This window comes from Bombyx mandarina, chromosome 12 (genome assembly GCF_030267445.1).
Source record: "Bombyx mandarina strain Sakado chromosome 12, ASM3026744v2".
Taxonomy (NCBI): domain Eukaryota; kingdom Metazoa; phylum Arthropoda; class Insecta; order Lepidoptera; family Bombycidae; genus Bombyx; species Bombyx mandarina.
In genome coordinates this window covers 12,634,303-12,655,221 of record NC_143219.1, presented here as the reverse complement: position 1 = coordinate 12,655,221, position 20,919 = coordinate 12,634,303, and the positions used below count along the sequence as shown (strand labels likewise).

At 36.0% G+C, this 20,919-nt stretch overlaps 1 protein-coding gene across 2 annotated transcripts in view; it reads right to left on the bottom strand.

The window, feature by feature from the left end:
• LOC114246134 (uncharacterized) overlaps positions 1-20,058 on the bottom strand; it is a 94,890-nt gene extending 74,832 nt beyond the window's left edge. Inside the window, exon 1 of one of the 2 annotated variants that reach the window (XM_028178544.2) lies at positions 19,911-20,058. The gene's annotated coding sequence lies outside the window, so the exon portion shown is untranslated. Of the gene's footprint in view, positions 1-19,884 lie in introns of both variants that reach the window. The other variant, XM_089731817.1, reaches the window with a different exon arrangement.
• Between the last annotated feature and the right edge of the window lie 861 nt (positions 20,059-20,919).

The window sequence follows — 20,919 nt, the reverse complement described above, 5'->3', positions numbered from 1 at the left end:
ATCCCTAATTTTTTTCAAAAACGATTATTATAGCCTATGTCACTCGGGAATAGTGTAGCTTCCAAACAGTGAAAGAATTTTCCAAATCGATTCAGTAGTTTCGGAGCCTATTCAATACAAACAAACAAACAAATCTTTCCTCTTTATAATATTAGTATAGATATAGAAGTATAGATACCTTAACGTAGCAGATTTTAATATTTTTTCTTTTTATTTTTTATTTGCAACACACACTTAGGCATACTTTTCTGGTATTATTGTTCCTATGGTTTGGCGGTCAGTTTTTTTGGTTCGGAAACTGTCGTAGTGGTGGCAGGAAAATTATTTGGTAAGTGGCTTAGCCCGCAGAATGTTATTTACTTAACGGATTTTATATTTTATTTTGGTTTAGATCGACGAAAGAACTCACGAAACCACACTTATACTCAATTTGAATTATACATTAATTAATTAATAATGTATTTTAAATCATACATTAAATTTATTCTATTTCATAATCCTACTCTCGTGAACAACATGCTTTGCATATTTTAATAGAGAGTTTACCTAAAACCATTCTCTGCGAAGTTTAGAATTTACTATTCGCAATTAAATTATCTTGAATAAATTCAATGAACAATGACAGTGAATCCACATTAATCAATATTCTTAATTTAGGGTCTCTAGTTCTCTTCAGTCAGAAGTATTGTTTTATATGAAGAATACATAAATCCTCTATGATTCCTAAGAATTCCACGTATTACGGTGGTCTCCCACACGTATTTAGTTAATTATTATAGAGTATTAAGCGGTAGGCAGTGGCTTGGCTCTGCCCCTGGCATTGCTGAAGTCCATGAGCGACGGTAACCACTCACCATCAGGTGGGCCGTATGCTCGTCTGTCTACAACGGCAATAAAAAAATAAAAAAATAAATGAGGCTTTAACTTCACATCTCCAGTTGGACACAAAGCTCTATTTAATAATCTAAGACTAGATTTTATTATTTCCCCTGTGGACGGACGAGCATATGGTTTTCTTAATGGAGAGTGGTCACCGTCACTCGTGGTGGTCAGCAATCTCAAGGGGAGAAGCAAGTCACTGCCTGCAGAAGTGCTGCTCCTTCAAATCTTGTTTAAACTAAAGGATAAGCTGCTCGGATCAAGCGATCTTCATACGTATTTGACACGTGTTCAGGACTGACTTCCATGATAAAGTAATATTCTGTAAAATAAATCGGATATTCCTAATTTATAATTTTACGTAATACTGCGCGGTAGAGTATATTGTAAGACCGCATGCAACAATATATTATTCCCAGATTCCCGGACTATTTACTACGATTTGCAGACACAGCCGACTGAGTTTCTCGCCGGATCCTCTCAGTGGGTCGCGATTCCGATTCGGTGGTAGATTTTGCGAAGCACTGCTCTTACTAAGATTAGTGTTAGCAAATTCTCGCAGAATGACTTCGTGAGCTCCCCTACTCATTTGCAGGAAGCTGGAATAGCCCCTTAGGCTCCAAGCGAATAGGTGGAAAAAAAGCGGTTTCGACCTCATGCCTGACTATTGTATCAGCACTACGTCGTTTTATCTGTAGGGTCCGATAAAAACACTTGATAACAGGCTGTGAGTTGTGAGCTGCAGAATAGTCTCAGATAAACCAAATAGTTTTTTTGTATAGTGACAGACGGCATCTCTTAGTAAAAATATTTAATAAAGCAAAACCTTTCAAACTAATGGTAACATTAAGAAACTTCGCGTGCTCAGTTTTTTGTAGCTGGATACGATTTGATTGTCCCCCCGGTATTGCTGATGTCAGTTGGCGACAATGACCGATCACTGTCAGGAATAATGTTCGTCTATCTTCCAAACTTAGGAAGTAAAAACTCTGTTAAAATCTTGCGTTTTTCAATAGGAATTAAATAAGCAAATTAATTACTACTAGTGGCCCCGCAGTAGTCTAAATTCGACTATGATTAATTGAAATTATAAGTTATGTTATAACATTATTATGGTTCTATTGTCAAACACCATTATAATTCGATTATATAATCACAGTATTCGCCAAAACTGCACTATAGATCAATACTATAAAGACAAACAATATTAATCTATTTCCAATTCGACCACAGACTTTAAACAATTAAAATTTCCCAATTGACAGTAAACAAAGAGTATATTTTTATGTATGTGTGGTGTCAAATACGTGGTAGTTTGTGTAATGTTTTCTTTATTGATTTAAAGTATCTTTTATGCATTATTTTAAAAAAATATTAGCAATGTTCACTCCTTCTCTATCTATACTAATATTATAAAGAGGAAAGATTTGTTTGTTTGTTTGTTTCGAATAGGCTCCGAAACTACTGGACCGATTTGAAAAATTCTTTTTCCATTAGAAGCCGACATTGTCCCTGATGAACATAGGCTACTTTTTTAAAATTTTTTTTTTTTTTTTAGTTTTCATGTGTGTTTTAATGTTTCCGAAGCGAAGCGAGGGCGGGTCGCTTGTATTCTATATAGGTGTGAGAAAATTCATACTCCTCTGTCCGCGCAATTTTCGTAAAAAGGGGTACAAAGTTTTTGCTTCACGTATTAATATATAGATACTCCGAAACCGTTTCCCGTACATTTTACTTATATCAACATTAGAACTTTAGATGCAATTCAGAGTGAGGAAATGCATTTGTAACAATGTAAATAGTGAGTTCCTAACGACAAGTTGAAACTTAGCAGCAGACACAAACATTAGTCAGTAATGGCTCTGGAAGGTTTTAGCTCTACAATAAATGTAGTTTTAGGTAAGACTGTTTTTTATCGTCCATATTCTATCGGCAATGACCTCATCTATCTCATCTTTTGCGTCTATATAATTTAAAGACGTTTTAAATGTAATTTTAATCGAATTATATTTCTGTAATTTAAGCCTAATTTTTAGTTTCATATCTTTTTTTTAATTTTTTTATTGCTTAGATGGGTGGACGAGCTCACAGCCCACCTGTTGTTAAGTGGTTACTGGAGCCCATAGACATCTACAACGTAAATGCGCCACCCACCTTGAGATATAAGTTGTAAGGTCTCAGTATAGTTACAACGGCTGCCCCACCCTTCAAACCGAAACGCATTACTGCTTCACGGCAGAAATAGGCAGGGCGGTGGTACCTACCCGTGCGGACTCACAAGAGGTCCTACCACCAGTAATTACGCAAATTATAATTTTGCGGGTTTCAATTTTATTACACAATGTTGTTCCTTCACCGTGGAAGTCAATCGTGAACATTTGCCGAGTACATATTTCATTAGAAAAATTGGTACCCGCCTGAGATTCGAACACCGGTGCATCGCTACATACGAATGCACCGGACGTCTTATCCCTTAGGCCACGACGACTTCGCTTTATAATTATATATCGCTTTATAATTACTTTTTTTTTTTATTGCCTCTGTAGGCAGACGAGCATACGACCTGATGGTGAGTGGTTACCGTCGCCCATGGACTTCAGCAATGCCAGGGGCAGAGCCAAGCCGCTGCCTACCGCTTAATACTCTCCACAAGCCTCGTTTGAAGAAGGACATGTCATAGCGCTCGGGAAACACCGTGGAGGGGAGCTCGCTTACTTGATTTAAAAGTATTGTATTCTTTCGTAATCATCCTAATCAAATTAGTTTTCATTTTTGTTGTTTCTCTTGAATATTAATTAGTGAAATTTCGTGTTTGCCTTGAATAATTAAACGTTCCTTACTTAAGCTAAGCCGTACCGATTATACGACTCAAAGAACGTTCCTTTTTAGTAATACTTAGGTCCAAATGCAAAATGATTTAGGTACTTCTATGTCAATAATTAGTACTACTTTTACTGTTTTATTTAGTTTTAGTGTAATGATGTATATGTATCTATAAATATTCAGTAGTTGTTTCGATTTTACCACCCTATTCTCTTTTAAATCGTCGCTCTCTTCCTCCCACATTGTAACTTTTCAAGATATGAATCACCGTTGACTACACACACTATCAAATGGAAGTATAATTCCGCAACACGCTTCGTCTATAAATATTATGTATGTTATATATATACATATGTTTAAGTAATATCACCTTCACACTACACCTACCAAGGTCCATGTCTGCACTCCCCTAAAGTAGACTGTTAGAGAATGCCTATGTCATTAAGTCCGCCTTTATACTGTCTAGTATATAAAGTTATAAATAAATAAATAATGATACATAGTATATGATATATTTTAATGATGATAACACAATAAAGATGCGTTTTGTCTATGAGTTCCACAAACCTCTTAGCAAAAAATGGAGCATTAACATTCTATGTTTTAATACGAACGAATTTTGCATAGTAAGTGAAGGTTGTAAACCCAATTTTTCTTTTGAGATTCAAATTTCGGCAAATCGACTCGTTCCCAAGCATGTGTTACTGCGAAGTTCATATTCGATACAAGTTTGCTAATTACCTCGCATAGGTTGTTAAAAGTTTATCGTTCCATCAAAACATTACTTCATGTATGGCCCAGGAGATTGTTAAATATGAAAGTAAACTTATTACACTGTATTTGCAGTAATCCAGCTCACACTGTATTTGCAGTCATTTGCAATTCTCAAAATTATAGATCTTACAAATGAAGTTGCCGTTTTAGAGTTCTGGCTATTTGATATGTAATTTCTGTATGGCTGACAATAAATGTAAATTAGAATGGATTTTATTTTAAAACTAGTTGACCCGGCAGACTTTGTAGTGCCTCAATCGACAAATAAAAGACCTAAACTTTTGTATAAAATAAATTTAAAACAAACAAAAGGAATCCGTCCGACGGGGGATACATCAAAGGAAAAACAAAATTGTTATTTTCACTTAATTCCGAGCATTTTCATATTTATCTACCTTTTAAACCTTCTCTGGACTTCCACAAATAATTCAAGACCAAAATTAGCCAAATCGGTCTAGCCGTTCTCGAGTTTTAGCGAGACTAACGAACAGCAATTCATTTTTATATATGGTATTCTATCATCAGTCGTTTGTTTGATGATTTGTGTTTTAATTTCCACTACATTTTTTTCTTTTTCATCAACACGGATACGATAAAAATACGGGTAAGTATTTTTAGAATACGCGTTCCGTCGCAGTAGCAATGTCGCACAAACGGCTCAAAATATTAATAACGTGTACGGAGTGAACACTACGAACGAACGTACGATTTGCTATTACTTTAAACGCTTCCGACATAGAAGTTTTGATCTAAAAAATGTACCCCGTGAAGCACGAAAAGCCGGGATATCAAAAAGATCGATGCCTTTGAAATGTGGGTGTGGCGGAGGATGCTACGAATAACGTGGACTGCCATGAGAACAAACGAGTCCATTCTAAGGCAGCTAAACATCCAAAAAAGGCTCTCTTCCATCTGCCGGGAACGTGTTATGAGCTTATTCGGACACATCATGCGGTCTCCCAGACATGAATTAGAGAAGCTCATAATTACGGGTCACATAGAGGGCAAACGCGCCGTGGGCAGAACACCAGCCAGATGGTCAGATCTAGCAAGAAAAGCACTTGGTGGTAGTCTGTACCATGCAGTTCATCCCACCCATGATCGAGCACAGTGGAAGAACGTCACACGTGGTCGCGATCCTCATTAGTGAGGGAACGATATAGAAGAAGAAGTGATGACCCGAAATTGAAGTCAACAACGACGAATTAAAGGTTATAGTGGAAACTGACGATACTAAATCTGCTGCTAAGTTATCAGTAGCTTTCAAAGTTAGCATCAAAACAATATTGGTATAAATAGTGTTTTTTACGGATGTTCCGTTATAACTACTGAACCGTGCATCCGATTGACTTGAAACTTGTTACCTATGTAGAAGATACATGTAGTTAATGGATAGGCTAATATTTTTATGAGTGTTGGACTCCCTACATCAGTTGCGGCGGCGTTAGTGATGAGAATCTTTGTGGGGGTGAGAAATAATAATGTTAGTTTTAAATGCCCAGCGAAGCAGACGGGTACAGCTAGTATTGGTATATTTTCGTAACGAGCGCGTCAAGGCTTGCCTTTGCTTCTTTCTTCTTAGTCGATCTGTTCATTGCTGAAGGTGATACTTAATAATACATCACGCTTCTCCACGTCTTCCTGTCCTCGGTGGTTTTTATAGCCTCGGTTATTGGTAGGTCGGTGAACGACCTTACGAGCTTTGACCGGCGGGGAGGTGTGCGTCCGCGTGATCTTCTCCCGTCAACCCTTTTTTTTTTTTTTTTTTTTTTTTTTTTTTTTTTTTTTTTTTTTTTTTTTTTTTTCGGGTAGAGGGCCGAACCTCCTACGAGGTCCCCGCGCAAAAGGGGCGCGCGGGGTATGTGAGACTCAACGATCTGCATGGTGTTGTGAGCAGACCGCGGGCCCAAGGATTTTAGAGCCCACCCACTAAACGACTCCCCTGCACTCTTACACCCGACGTCCGATCCCCTCCGAGGTCAGAACCCGGATGAGGTAGGGGGGCTACCGCGGTCAACACTACAACCAGACGGCGCGGCTCACCCCAAGGACGCCCAGCCGACGGAGCCTTCGAGGCGAATCGAAGGCTCTGAAACGTCGGCCGTCTCGGTACGGCAGCCCGTCGGGCCGCCCAGACGGTGCCGCTGGTGTCCCGGAATACCCCGCTGGACCAGAACCAGCCTGCCGAACTACCGTAGAAGAATTACTTTGAAAACACAGGAATGATGGAATAAAATGAAATCCACAATACTTTATGCGTAATTACTGCGGGCCTACGTAGTTAGGTTTCTGAATCCTGCCTATTTGGACTACGAAGCAATCATCAAGCAATTCAATCAAGCAATCATAGATTGAGGTACCGTCGTTGTTGTCTGCGTGCTTGACCTGCATTTGGAAGAAAATATATGAAGTTCCTTATCTCAGTTTTGTGATCATCACACGTAGTCGCTATTCGTGTCGACACAAGTTTCCATGCAAAAGAGTAATTAAAACTAGTGATTGCGCTTTGATTGTGCTTAGTGTAGGTTTTACGATCACGCGGATACTGACGTTACAAAGTGCATTGACGCAGTTTAGTTTACGTCGCATTCCAAGTTTACCCAGTTGAGGAGGCTATTTTTATTAAAAACAAATAAATGGTGACTATTCATTCATAATGTCAACTGTCGTCATAAAAACGTTTAATTGAGGAGATGTCATGTTACATAATTTTTATTAATTGCATAGGTAAGTGGACGATCTCACAACCCACCCGGTGTTAATTGGTTACAGAAACCCTAGACATCTACAACGTTAATGCCGCCACCCACCTGGAGATATGAGTTCTGAGGTCTCAGTTTTTACAGTACATCAGCGTCCCCACCCTTCAAACCGAAACTCATTACTGCTTCACGGCAGATTCACACACCTGTGCGGATTCACAAGAGCTCATACCACCAGTAAAATACTATGTTACATGATATAGAATATCAATCTATAACAGTTTTTTTCACTGGGCAGATTAGCCTGATTCACTACTACATCTTAAGACATGAGAACCCTTAAAGTTTCTTAGAATATCTCGCGGCCGAAGTAGACAGAACGGTGGAGATCATGCAGGAATATAAAAAAAATACCCCGGATAATTACATGTTACATGTCATTATTCCTTCATCGTAGGAATTCATTTTTTCTGGTGCTCTATATGACAATGTAATGAGTTGATTTCCTGCTTCGTTTTCCCGCTCAATTTTGGACACCGCGTCAATTATACATAATTAAAGGCGCGGTGATAACGTTCACGATCTAATTAACAGTCTTTGAACCGGTTAAGTGGTAGGTGTTCCATCACTTAGTAAGTAACCGAGATATTAGTCAATTTCGGGTCCGTCGATAGCGGTGGTTAGGTGCGGTTCATAATGTAACTGTCTAGAACTAATTGCTTGGTTTATAAATCGTTAGATTAAATTCAAAGATTGCTTGAAAACTTTGCCGAAATCGGATGCACGGTGAAGGAATAACATCAACTACCGACTTCAATAACAAACCTTGTTCAACTAAAGAGTTGAGTTGAAAATAGTTGATGATATCGCTAATACGGTCGTTTAACAAATAATAATAGCGGGGTAAAGACTACCATTAAGATCCTCATGCCTCGTCTAGAGGTAGACGATGCTGTTCCGATGAAAAATTTACAGCAATCCCTGAATTGTTTCTACATCAAAAACTTACGTAGCATCACGAAAAAGCGTTGTTCTATTTCTAACGTACGAGAAATATTACATCATTGTTCTATATAATGGGTTGAGCAACAAGTAAAGCTTCTAACTATGTTACAGCCAGAGCGTGCCCTTTACGTGTAAAATGCCAAAGTCATCCAGAACAATGGACTATTTTCGTATTGTTTTATTGTACTTTACAAAGGTTTATATAGACCAGTAAATGCAACTACTAAATTTAAGGATCGATTCCAAACAACGTCAAGTTTAAGACTAGTGGTTTCTAGAAACACACGATTCACTCTAATACCATCAAGTATTGGATATTCAGTTACAATTTTTTTTTTTATTGCTTAGATGAATGGACGAGCTATCAGCCCACCTGATGTTAAGTGGTTACTGGAGCCCATAGACATCTACAACGTAAATGCGCCACCCACCTCGAGATATAAGTTCTAAGGTCTCAGTATAGTTACGACGGCTACCCCACCCTTCGAACCGAAACGCATTACTGCTTCACGGCGGAAATAGGCGGGGTGGTGGTACCTACCCGTGCGGACTCCCAAGAGGTCCTACCACCAGTGATTACGCAAATTATAATTTTGCGGGTTTGATTTTTATTACACGATGTTATTCCTTCACCGTGGAAGTCAATCGTGAACATTTGTTGAGTACGTATTTCATTAGAAAAATTGGTATCCCCCTGCGGGATTCGAACACCGGTGCATCGCTTCATACGAATGCACCGGACGTCTTATCCTTTAGGCCACGACGACTTCTATTCGAATTTCAGACAGTGTCTCTCGATTTAAATCCGGTTAGCATATTATAAAATTTTAGAGCACTCAGTGGCACGTTGGAAGCAATATTATCTTTGTGCAGTCCCCGCATTTAAATAACAAACGTGAACCTTACCAAATTATGCATATTATACGAAAGCCAGTAATTCCAACGTTGTTCTGAGATTCTTTTTTGTTTCTGTGCTTGGAAAATTGCAATCACAAAAACATAAGATATTTAACGCCTATTCCTATTACGTTCTCTCAGTTAATGCATTAATCACAATCAAAACTCCCAACATCTCAAAAGACTCCTTAATGTTGAGTTTTAAAACACATTACTCACGTTTGAAATCAAGAAGTTGTTATGAGACCCAAGAGTATTTAAACGTTTGTTTGACAAATTATTACTCCGTGTTGTGTCAGAGTTTTTGTTTTATGACTTCTTCCTTAGGATTATTGCTGTCCATAATTTATTTGCTTGTACTTAATCTTCTATTCGTGATAATATAAATAAAATAAATTAATATTTATATGAACCACGCAAAATATAACTCAACGAGCGGTCAACCGAAATTCAACCTTTTTGACATTATTCTGAAGTGGCTCTCCGTTTTGGTCCTTCGAGCATACGTTGTTGAAAACCCTTACGTTCTCATTGAATACAAGAGTCAATTACAGTTACATATTTCTTTTAAATATATATGTCCAATTATCCTGGTAACTTAAGTCTTTAAGCTTTAAAAACAAAATCATTACTGGTAACAAAGCATGGTCTGCAAGGTAAAATCAATTCAGAAGCTGGCGGTCAATTTGTTGCGGTAATCGGTATGTCTGGTGCTTAAGTACAAAATTCCAAATTTTAGTAGGACATATATTTTGCGACAATTTCACATAGACACAATCCACTTAGTGTCTCGCCAAATCTTCTCAGTGAATCGTGAATCCCATCGGGTAGTAGATTTAGCGAAGTATTGCTAATGCCAGGGCAGATTTTAGTAAAACCTATCAGGTTGAGACCCGTTAGCTCATCAACAAATTTAAGGAGTAGCTAGCATAGCTCCTTGGAGCTACTATTGGATAAGTATGCAAAAAGGAAAAAAATTACACTTTAAAAGGTATCTTACTCTCTTTATCTCTTAAAAACATGACTCTAATATTTTGAATGCGAAATTTGTGACAATGTTTCTTACTTTGTTATGGAAAAATTGCTGAACAAGCTTTGATGAAATTTCTCAAGGCAGTGGCTAAAGTATCAAAATAGTACTGAAACTATAACATAGTGCGATCACAGTACCAAAGGAGGTGCGTCACTAGTTCAACTAAATTAATCTTCTCCATATCATTACCGATAGCTAATCACATTTTTATCTAAAAATGAATTTGATTTTATGTCATGGTTCCAATCGATATACCTTCATGAAAGCAAAATAATTCTACATCATTCGAACAAGTTAATCGCGTGGGCTTCATTCAATTAGGAATACTTGATGTTGTTTAGATTTGAAACCGAACAAGTTTTCTCTGCGTATCTACTGCGCAGATAATCTAATACATTAACTGAGCAAAGGTTAATGTATTTTAACGTATTTTATCTGAAGATAGCATTGATTTCACGGAACAATGTAGTCAAGGATCTCCGAATAAAAGTGGCCTCTATATTGTTCATTTTTTCATTTTATCGGACAAATAGTATAAATAATATGATTGCTATCACATCACATTATTGAGTCATTGAAAGGAACATATTTGGTTAGTAAGACATTCGTGTATTATAATTATTCACAGTAGTAGTATTTTTAGTAGACAGAGATAAGTTGAGATCTCTCATGCTTGGAGTCAAGCGGAGAAGTGAAATACTGCCAGCACAAACCTTTTAAAATGTCGCTTGGCGCTTCAAATAGTCATTAGTACTTTAAAAAAAAATAACCATTTATTTTTTTCCATTATAACTAGTCATTTAAATTACATTCAATAATGTTTCAGAATAGCTGCACTGGTATTTAAAGAAAGAAAAAAAAAGTAGGAAAAAAATTAAATGATCTCTGCTCATTTAGTTTCTTTAGCGGAATGTTAATGAGAGATTCGTCAGAAACCTTCTCGCGGCGAAACGTTACTTTCAATGTTTACTTTCCTCAAAAATATTTCAGCTCTCGTTGATTTAAATTTCACATAATCTACTTTGTCATTATGGAAAGAAAAAAAAAACTGACATATAATACATAAAAGTTTAACAATAAACTTGATCTATAGAATATCTAATGCAATTTTGATTATTAAGTATATGAAATGAAGAAGATAAACCCGAAATCAAACGGTTCAAACAATCCTAAATCTTATCCTCGAGTCGAAAAATCTTTACAGGGAAAGAAAATAACAAATTTGATTTCTGAGCCTAAAGCAAAATTAAAGCAGGCCTTCACCGACATTTTTAATGGTATTCACTTTACCTATGATTCTAAATGTAGTTTCGCCACTGAAAATAAATCGGTATCAAATCAGTCCTTTTAATTTTTTTTATTGCCCATAGAGGCAGAATAGCATACGACGTACCTGATGGTGATTACCGTCGCCCAAGAACTTTAGCAATGCCAAGGGCAGAGCCAAGCGTTACCTACCGTCCTCTTCAATCATTTTTAAAGTTTTCATATTCACGGACAACTGGGATAGCCAATTGATAGTAGAACCTGATGTCCCAAAATGAGCTTCGAAGACCGGTTGCGATCTGATCTGCTCGTTCGAGTGTCTAAAAATGTGTTTAGCAACATAAAAAACCTCAATGAAGTCAAAAACTGTACATGATTTAACAATTGACAGTACCGTGTACATTGCGTTTAAAAAAAAAATTGGTAGTTGAGCGGACATGTAAAGCAAATCCGCCAATTTCGTGAAGCAGTAATGCGTTCCAATTGGAAGGGAGGGTAGCTGTTAAGCAATACAATTGAAGCTTCCCCCTCATGTATCAAGATGGGTGGCGGCATTCAAATTTTAATGTCTGTTTGCTCCGGTAATAACTTAGCACAATGCAGTCCCATTTACTCATTTTCGCAAAAATTAAACTTTGAGAATCACTGCTTCGATTCAGGTCTGCATAATGTGTAAGGTAAGAATTAATTCGAAATGTCTATTTATAGTCATGTTAATTAAGTTAATAAATCTTTTGAGGAAATTCATCTTGGAAACTCTGCATAATCTTAAAATCACAGCGGTGTTGTTGTTTACCTCCGAGTATTGATCGTGCTTGTTGTTTTGTTGTTGGTTTGATTGTAAACAATAACTTTAAGAGTCAATCTGCTTTTGTAGGGCACCACTGTTCGATAGGGTTGACAAAAATATTTATTGTAAATTGCTAATTCTACTTTGCCGAAGCTAACTTTTAGGATTTATTATAACAAGGGGACATTCGCTATGCAAGTGCCGTTATGCCGATGCATAAATTATAATGATTAAAAGTCTTTTTGAATCCCATTAGAAAAATAATTTCTAATTAAGAAATTGAAATTAATAAGATGATAAGACTTATAATCACCAAAATTTTTCTATTACAATATTTATTGCGATAGCAATTTTGCGTTAGCTAATTAATTTTAAATGACTTATGTCTAGAAATCTAAAGCAACTCTAAGAATTACCTTGTGAGCGGAATGGAAATGAAGATTTTGAATAAAAAAAACCATAGTCTTGAAGTCGCCATGGATTAAAGGTAAATACGGCTGATGTATAGAGACACGACAATGCCGGTATTCAAATTCTGCAACTCAGTGCTAATTTTTCTAAAACTGTATACTAAACGAACTACCTACTATGAATTTATCTCAATACATGCTTGCTGATTTATAACAGAATGTAACATGAATGAACACGAGTTCAGGCCGTAAAAATAGTTTTAATTATGTTTATATTCACACAACTAGTGCAATAAAGTATATGTAGACTCACTAAAGAATGCCTATTAAATGTAAACTTTTATTATAAAATTTTTTATAGCCCTTTTTGTCAGAGAATACGGTCGACATGATGGTGAGTGGTTAACGTCGCCCATGGACTTCAGCAATGCCAAGAGCAGAGCCAAACTGCTGCCTACCATTAAGCCACATGTCACAGCGCTCGGGAAGCACCGTGAAGGGAAGCTCATTCCAAAACCGGAAATATGTCATAATTCTTCTTTTCTAAAATTCTAACAGTTCAATTTGATTAGGCCCTAATGCAGATCCACTTTGTTATACGAGGCATTTGTCTGACAGAAACAACAAAGTTATACTTGTATTTTAATCGAAATGAACTTAGCCGATAGCTTAAAATGTACATAATAACTTATCAAAGCCGCACCGTCAAGGGGGAGCGATCAAAGAATTTTCAAAGCGTTTTAGTTGAGGAGCTACTTCAGTCGAGTAATTACGTAGAGAGCTCGAGTACGGTCGGTAAACAAAAATAAGGCGATTCTTGTTTATTTTACGCTTAGATGTTTCTAGTAAATGCAGTTTGTGTTTCAGTTATTCACTTGAAATTTATTTCATTAACATAAAGTGATTAACCTAACTAATTTTATTCAATAATTTTGGAGAAAGTTATCAAAAAGTGGAAGCTCTTTACTAGATTGATTCTCGATCCACTTAATGTTCGTAGGAAGAGGTTTTTATATATTTGAATAACAACTCTACCACTTTCTAATTGCAAATTTTACGTACGAATACTTATATTGTGAATAAGATATAGTTAGTTATATTATGTTGAAGATAAAAATAAAAACACAATTTACAAAAAAATCCTTCGACTATTTATTGGATTTGAGTAGTCTGTGCGAATATTTCGTCCAGTTTTACGTACAATAAAAAAAAGGATGTCTCAATCACGTAACAATCGATAGTAAATTAACTAATTTTACATATTTATACTTAAAATTATAAAAATTATTTAAGCAACTTTATTAAACAATAAATATTGTCAACAACGATAACAAACGGCTGAATAGGAAAATCGAAGTTCAAATGCGTATAATGAAAAAATATGTAGAAAATCGAAATATAAAAAAAAAGTATTTTTATAAATTGACTAACGTTAAAAATGTTTTATATTTCGAAATCAATAGAGAGGATAAGTTGACATCGAGTGTTCATATAATGAGCTGCTATTCCAAACACATTCAGATTATATCATCATCATAGTCGGTTGCTTTTGGCAGAGCAGTCGTGGTCATGTGGAATTCTTGTTTATTAAAGCCTTAACAGATGTTTTCCATAGTTTGCGAACTGAGGCTAAATATCTAAAGAACTAAATATCTCTCAAAGGTTGTCGTCAACAGTGCAATCCAGGATTCTTCAATATTTTGGATACGTATCGCGACGGCCAGCAGAATCTATCGAGAAACTTGTTGTTCAGGGTAGGGTCAATGGTAAAAGATCTCATGGACGAATCACCATGCACTGGACTGATCAGGTGAAAGACCTTACTGAAATTCCACTTAACGAGTGCGTGCGCCAAGCCTCGGATTATATATTTCAATCAAAGATTCCAAAGTTAAGCCGGTTGGAAGCTCTGAACTCATTTAATATTTAAATTGGATAGCGAACCTGAGATTACCGGATGTTTATTTCTAATATCGTCTACAGCCTCAATCATGGTTTGAACAAATCTAATATACATCTCATCAAATATACCTATGTACATTTTTCTTCGCGATCTGTTAAACAAACATCTCAAAACAACGCCATGATAAAACAATCCCTCGCTTTATCAGAGGACCAGACAGAGTTAAACATCACCTTTAATAATACTGCTGTGAATTTACGTCAGCTATGTCTAAAGAACAAATCTATAAGTTGGGATATGATAAAATGTCGGCTAATAATTTTTTCCATCCCTAAATTAAGATAAGCGAAATATGCATACTTCGCAGAAAATTATGCAGATAATATAATCAGGCTATCATCATAACACATAGTACATATTATTATATAGTTGTAGAATCTAGTTTTAGTCCGTTAAGTAGGTTCCACGATCCTGCCAACTTCTTCTGCGAACCAGTAATTTCTTCTGCTTCGCAAAGTGGCACAACCATTTTTTGTATTAGATTTAGAATTCATGTGCGTGGATGACAATGATTATGTTGTGATATCTATCGGTCCATTAGGCATTTAACAACACCAATTTCACTCTACGGTATATAAAATATTTAGTGTGTTCTAAAATGGTCTGATGCTTAACCTGTAAGAGCTTATAATACTGTGAAAAATATCGAGTAAGGTAAAAAACTATTTATAAGTTGCTATTATTTACTGAATAACTAAAAAAATCACTAATTTAACTACATTTCTTTTATTTTGCAATGTAAATAGTAGAAATTACAGAAGATATTCCGTTGTCAAATATGCGTATGAAACATTTATTGTCGAACCGAAACCGTAATGTCGTTCAATGATTGGTATTGTATTGAATTGATATGGTACATGTTAGAAAACGAGCTTAATTAACATAGAATTGGCGTATTATGAATAAATCGTATTTATCATTATTATTATTTTTGCTTTAAAAGTCGTACGTAACTATACTGAGAGACCTTAGAACTCGTATCTCAAGGTGGGCTCCAGTAATTACTTAACACCAGGTGGGCTGTGAGCTCATCCACCCATCTAAGCAATAATAATTAAAAAAAAGTACTCCCAGCCGAACTGTTGTTAAGTTGTTGCCTAGCTCTTGCTAAGCTTTCACAGGAGTCTGTACTTAATCACCGCCATCCGTATCGAGGCATGAGATTGAAGTTTCAATTGTATTGACAGCTGTCACCCTTCAAATAGGCATTGCTTCGCGGCAAAAATAGCTAGGGTTGTGGTATCGTGGTGAGCGACAGGAGGTTTTAGTCAGTTCGACTCTGGAAATACTCAGCCTGCCATTGCGACTTCCTCGAAAAAAAAAAAAAGGAAAAGGTGGGTTGTGGTATCTACCCGTGCGAGCTCACATCCTACTACCGTAAGACGTATTTACCAGTGATAGATATTTATTGATATTAGCATAATATTTTTTTATATTACTGGCTGAAATGTGTTACGTAGTTACCGGTGTCTATTATAACTACATACATGAATGCCATTACTTGTAAGTAAATTGGAATTTAATTCTAAATTGTATTCTATGAGAGCTGTTTTAATGAAAACTAACATATTTTTTTTGAGTGGCGTCAAAACATGATCTGTAAGCAGCAAAGAAAATCACGTGACTGTTTCTTTTCAAAATGAATAGCAAGCACATGATTAATTGCTTTATTATAAACTCCCAAACATACAAACCTATAACAAAACCTATTTTGCTGATAACATAGGTCCCCATAGTAAAATTAAATAATATTTATAGTCAATTTAAAAAACAAGAAAAAGAGATTTTTCTGAACACGCTCGTAAATCAATATAAAATATTAATTTCATACGATAATAATAAAAGCAATTTCTCAATATACTAAGCCTCTTAGTAAAACTTCGAAAAAAGTCTATGAAGTAGAAAAACTTGCCTCTCAAATTACTTCGCAAATTTACCTAGACCTTTTGTTTTGTTTTCAGCAATTGTTAATATGTATAAAACATGTCGTTATAATCAGAAACACAATTTGAATTCCATACATAAATATTCCATACTTAAAAACTCAGGGGAATGAAAATGTTGTTGGATAATAATATGTTTTGCCACACGTCCCGTAGAGCTACGGAGCGTAGCTACGCGTCGTAGCAATTGTCTACGCCGACTAAGTAACGCGATATTCAATACAGCTTGGTTGAGGTTGTGTGTATTCTCTAATGGGGTTAAGTAATAGAAAATAAAAGGTCTCTCACGCAATACTTAGTAAATGAATAATACAATTATATGTGAAAACTTTAGGCATGAGAATCAAGTCACCTTATGAAAAAAAAAAACACGTGCGGCACTCGGGGACTGTCGCGGTAAAGCTATTGCATAGCATTTTTTATAAACTTATGCAATTATAATTAGACAATAATAATTTAATATTATAACAATAATAAAATAAGACCACACTATATTTATAAACATTAACAAAAGCAAAACACTAACTATCCCCTTCCCACTCATAAGCTAGACCGCGCGAGCAAGGGATGGGCAGACTTTTCATGATGCGTATGCAGTGCGACGTCACGCTGCGCGCTTATTCACAAAGATTAATCAAGCGCAACGTGTGAATGTGTTGAACGCGAGCTACATGGTAGGCGGAGTGGGGGTGTTAGGTTTTATTTTCGTTACAGAATTTCTTGATTCAGTCGCCACGCTCAAAGCCCGCGATAAAAGCTATGCAATAGCTTAAAAACAATTTAATCAAAGATTCATTTGATATGCAATGTAACTTACTTTAGTACTGTTAAATTTTTTTTAGAGAAAGCCTACCTAACATCGCTTTGTTTTGTACAATTGCTGTAACGGCATAGAGTAATGTCAGAAAAATGCCCTTTGTGAATAAAAAAATGTTAATTTATTTTAATCATCTAGACGCCTAATCGAAATCACGGTCTACCTGTTGGTAAGTGGTTACCAGAGATTGTAAATATGGCTTCGTGAATGCCGCAACCAGCTTAAGGTGAAATCTCATTCCTATTTGTCTCAATTCTCCCAACCATCAAACCGGAAAATATTTTGATTTTCAGTGGACGAAAGCTGTACTTTTATCACCCAAGTCATTTGACATTATGTATTCATGACAGATGGTACCAATTCTTCAGCATAAAAACTAAAGTTTTATTAAGCTTAGAGCGATTTTCAAACGTTCCAAATGGTGATAAATCGGAAAAGTAGTTAGGAAAAAATGAGGCCATCAAATAAAACTCGTGATGCATTTACTAAGGCACTCTGAAAGCGAACCGTTAGAGAAACTAGGTCAACAACAATAAGGCGTATCTTGCAAGTTAATAAGGTAGCTTGCAAGATATGCCTAACATCGAACTGCGTCTAAAAAAATTTAAATCCTAAAATATACAAATAAAGGATTCACAATGTAGTTATCATGAACATAAGAAGATTTATCAAGTTTTTAATGTTAATGTGTAATGATTTTTTCATCGTCCTGTAATTTCCTCCCAATAATATGTTATGTAAGGTTTTTGTAAATTAAAATAACTATTTTTTTTTTATTGCTTAAATGGGTGGATGAGCTCACAGCCCACCTGGTCTTAAGTGGGTACTGGAGCCCATAGACATCTACAACGTAAATGCGCCACCCACCTTGAGATATAAGTTCTAAGGGTCTCAGTATAGTTACAACGGCTGATGATTCCATCCAACCTTGTAGAGATTTGAAAGTAGTAATACAGGTACAGGTAGTAGGTACCACCACCCTACACCTATTTCTGCCGTGAAGCAGAAATGCGTTTCGGTTCGAAGGGTGAGGCAGCCGTCGTAACTATACTTGAGACCTTAGAACTTATATCTCAAGGTGGATGGCGCATTTACGTTGTAGATGTCTATGGGCTCCAGTAACCGGTTAACACCAGGTGGGCTGTGAGCTCGTTCGCCCATCTAAGAAAAAAAAATACCCTTATGGTAGAAAATAATCTGATTTGATGTTCACCGAAATAGGAGACTGATTAAAAAGAAAAACCAACATTTGGCGTTGCTTCAATAATCAACAAGTGCTTTACTAATTTGAGTCATACTACATATGTACATTTATAGTATAATAGTGGTATTTTAAACTGCACATAATGCTTTGGCATAGCTATTGTGTGTGGCATTTGATAAGTAATTTTGTAAATAGCAAAGTTTGTAGCAGAACTTTTGGATATAGGTTGACGTGGAGTTTTCATTTCTTAAGGCCGATATGTGTTGGATTATTCGTGCTTTAAGTAAAATTAAGCATGAAGGAAAAATCTTTGATTTGATTTGATCACTTGGTTAGTCAAGTTGCTACTTTGACAAACTGTATGATATCAAGGTTCGACTTTCGGTAGGAGCTCGTGTCTCTTTTAAATATATTGAATTACAGTACTTGTTTGAATCCCGTTTATTTACGGTACACTGGATAAAATATTAGCTTAGGAGTGTTGAATGTGGAATTCTTCGTTTAGGTTCTAATTTTATTTTTCTGGCAGTCAGCTTAGTATACGCGAGTGGGAGTATTTTATTCAGAGTCATTTCATAGTAGGCGTAAGATATTCCAGGAAATAATTGAAAGCTTTGCTAGGAATATTTAAAAAAAAATTGAAACTTAAGAAAATGTTTTTTTTTCTTACCATTAAAGTGAATTTTAGTAGCTATAACTATGTAGTATAAAAAAACTGAGAAAGCTCAAATTAAAAACCTAACCGTTTTCGATCAGATTACCCTAGTTGGGATTTTAGGACAAATAATGTAATTATTGCGTTGCTGTCTGTCCTTGATACGTGTGGAAATTTTGATAATCACTGACTTCTTGGAATTGGTAAGAAATACGTTGAAAAATTAAATTACGCAGATACACGTCGACAAACGTGTTTGAAAATGTTTGCTTTGTTATCAAAATATTTAGATAGTTTATTTTCTAACATTTATTTACCAATCTACTCACAATGGAATAGTGTCACCATCCAAGGACAGTGATACTATTACTATTTGTTCACGTTGAAGCTGACAAACTTGGGAGTGGTACCAAATTAATTATTATGTTTCTTTTTGGTTACTCATCAAATATATTGGAATTGTTCGTCAACTTAAAATAAATCTTCAGTGCAAGTATAAGCAAATTTTATATCACGGATTTCGATTAAAAACTTTTCTTACAAAGTAAAAATATTGGGAAACAACAATAAAACGGGAGCAGATATCAAAACCGTATTATCTCCAGAAATTGTTTGCGAAGCAATACCTACGAACGATTTACAAAACCGCACAAGAAAACTCATAAAAGTTTAAACGGTTTTCATAAAAGTACAACTGTAGTAAAAATTATTGCACGAAATCACCATTTAGTCGAAGCTACAATAACGACCTGTTGAAAACGGACTTCGGATAGCTGCGTCCCTTTCTGGCACTGTCGCTCGCGTATCTGCCTCTCGTATGATAACCGACGGGTCGAGAGCCAGGCGTCCGCCCAGGCCGGCACTTCGGTACTCACTGATCGCTCTCCCCCCGATCCATAGCACGGAGCTACGCCTCCACGGCGTGAGGCACTTGAATAAGTAGGGCGGTAAATAGCTGTGGACACCTGTGCTACAATGACGCACGCATAAGATGCGCCTTATCTCCACCATATAAATCGAACCTACACGTCGGAAGGTATCACGGCACGTTGACGTTTTCCATAATGCTTTGATATCCAACACGATGCTTCCGACCTTCGCGCGAAACTTCAACACAACTTTACTCGCTTCGTATAATGGCTACGAAGTATACAATGTTGTGTGTCGGCCTAAGTTTGGACGTTTATGATGAAGGCCAATTAAGCGATATACACTTAGTAATTTGGTACGGTGAAGGTGAAAATCATAACTGGCGATTGGCCGATCACTATGTCTGTATAAACGAATATATCGATATCAATTTCTACACTAGTTGTGAGTTTTTTGTAATGATTTTCTTTAACGCTTTTTTTCTTATTTATTAATGAAAAATATTGTTTTCATAAATTGCACTAACGTATCTTAACGACACAATTCGATCTACTTGTATAGCTTAATCTGCCAGATCTCAAGATACTATTGATTTGTTCTGTGTGAAATGAAACGTTAAAGTCTAGAAATAATGTTTATAGACAAATATGCGGTAGTTAGTTAGCACAGTACTCAAGTGTCCAAAAAATATCACTTTAGTCGCCCTTTACCAAGAAAACTAAAAATTATTCGATGTGTTGGATATAATAAAATCACTATAAAAAAGCAAAATGAAACTGCAAAGTAGTTAAAACCGATGAAAAGAATAGTTTTTAATGATTCATCCTTATTATTATTAGTTCGCGTAACGTAAAATGTTTTTTGGGCTGAAGGTCAGAAAACCTTATA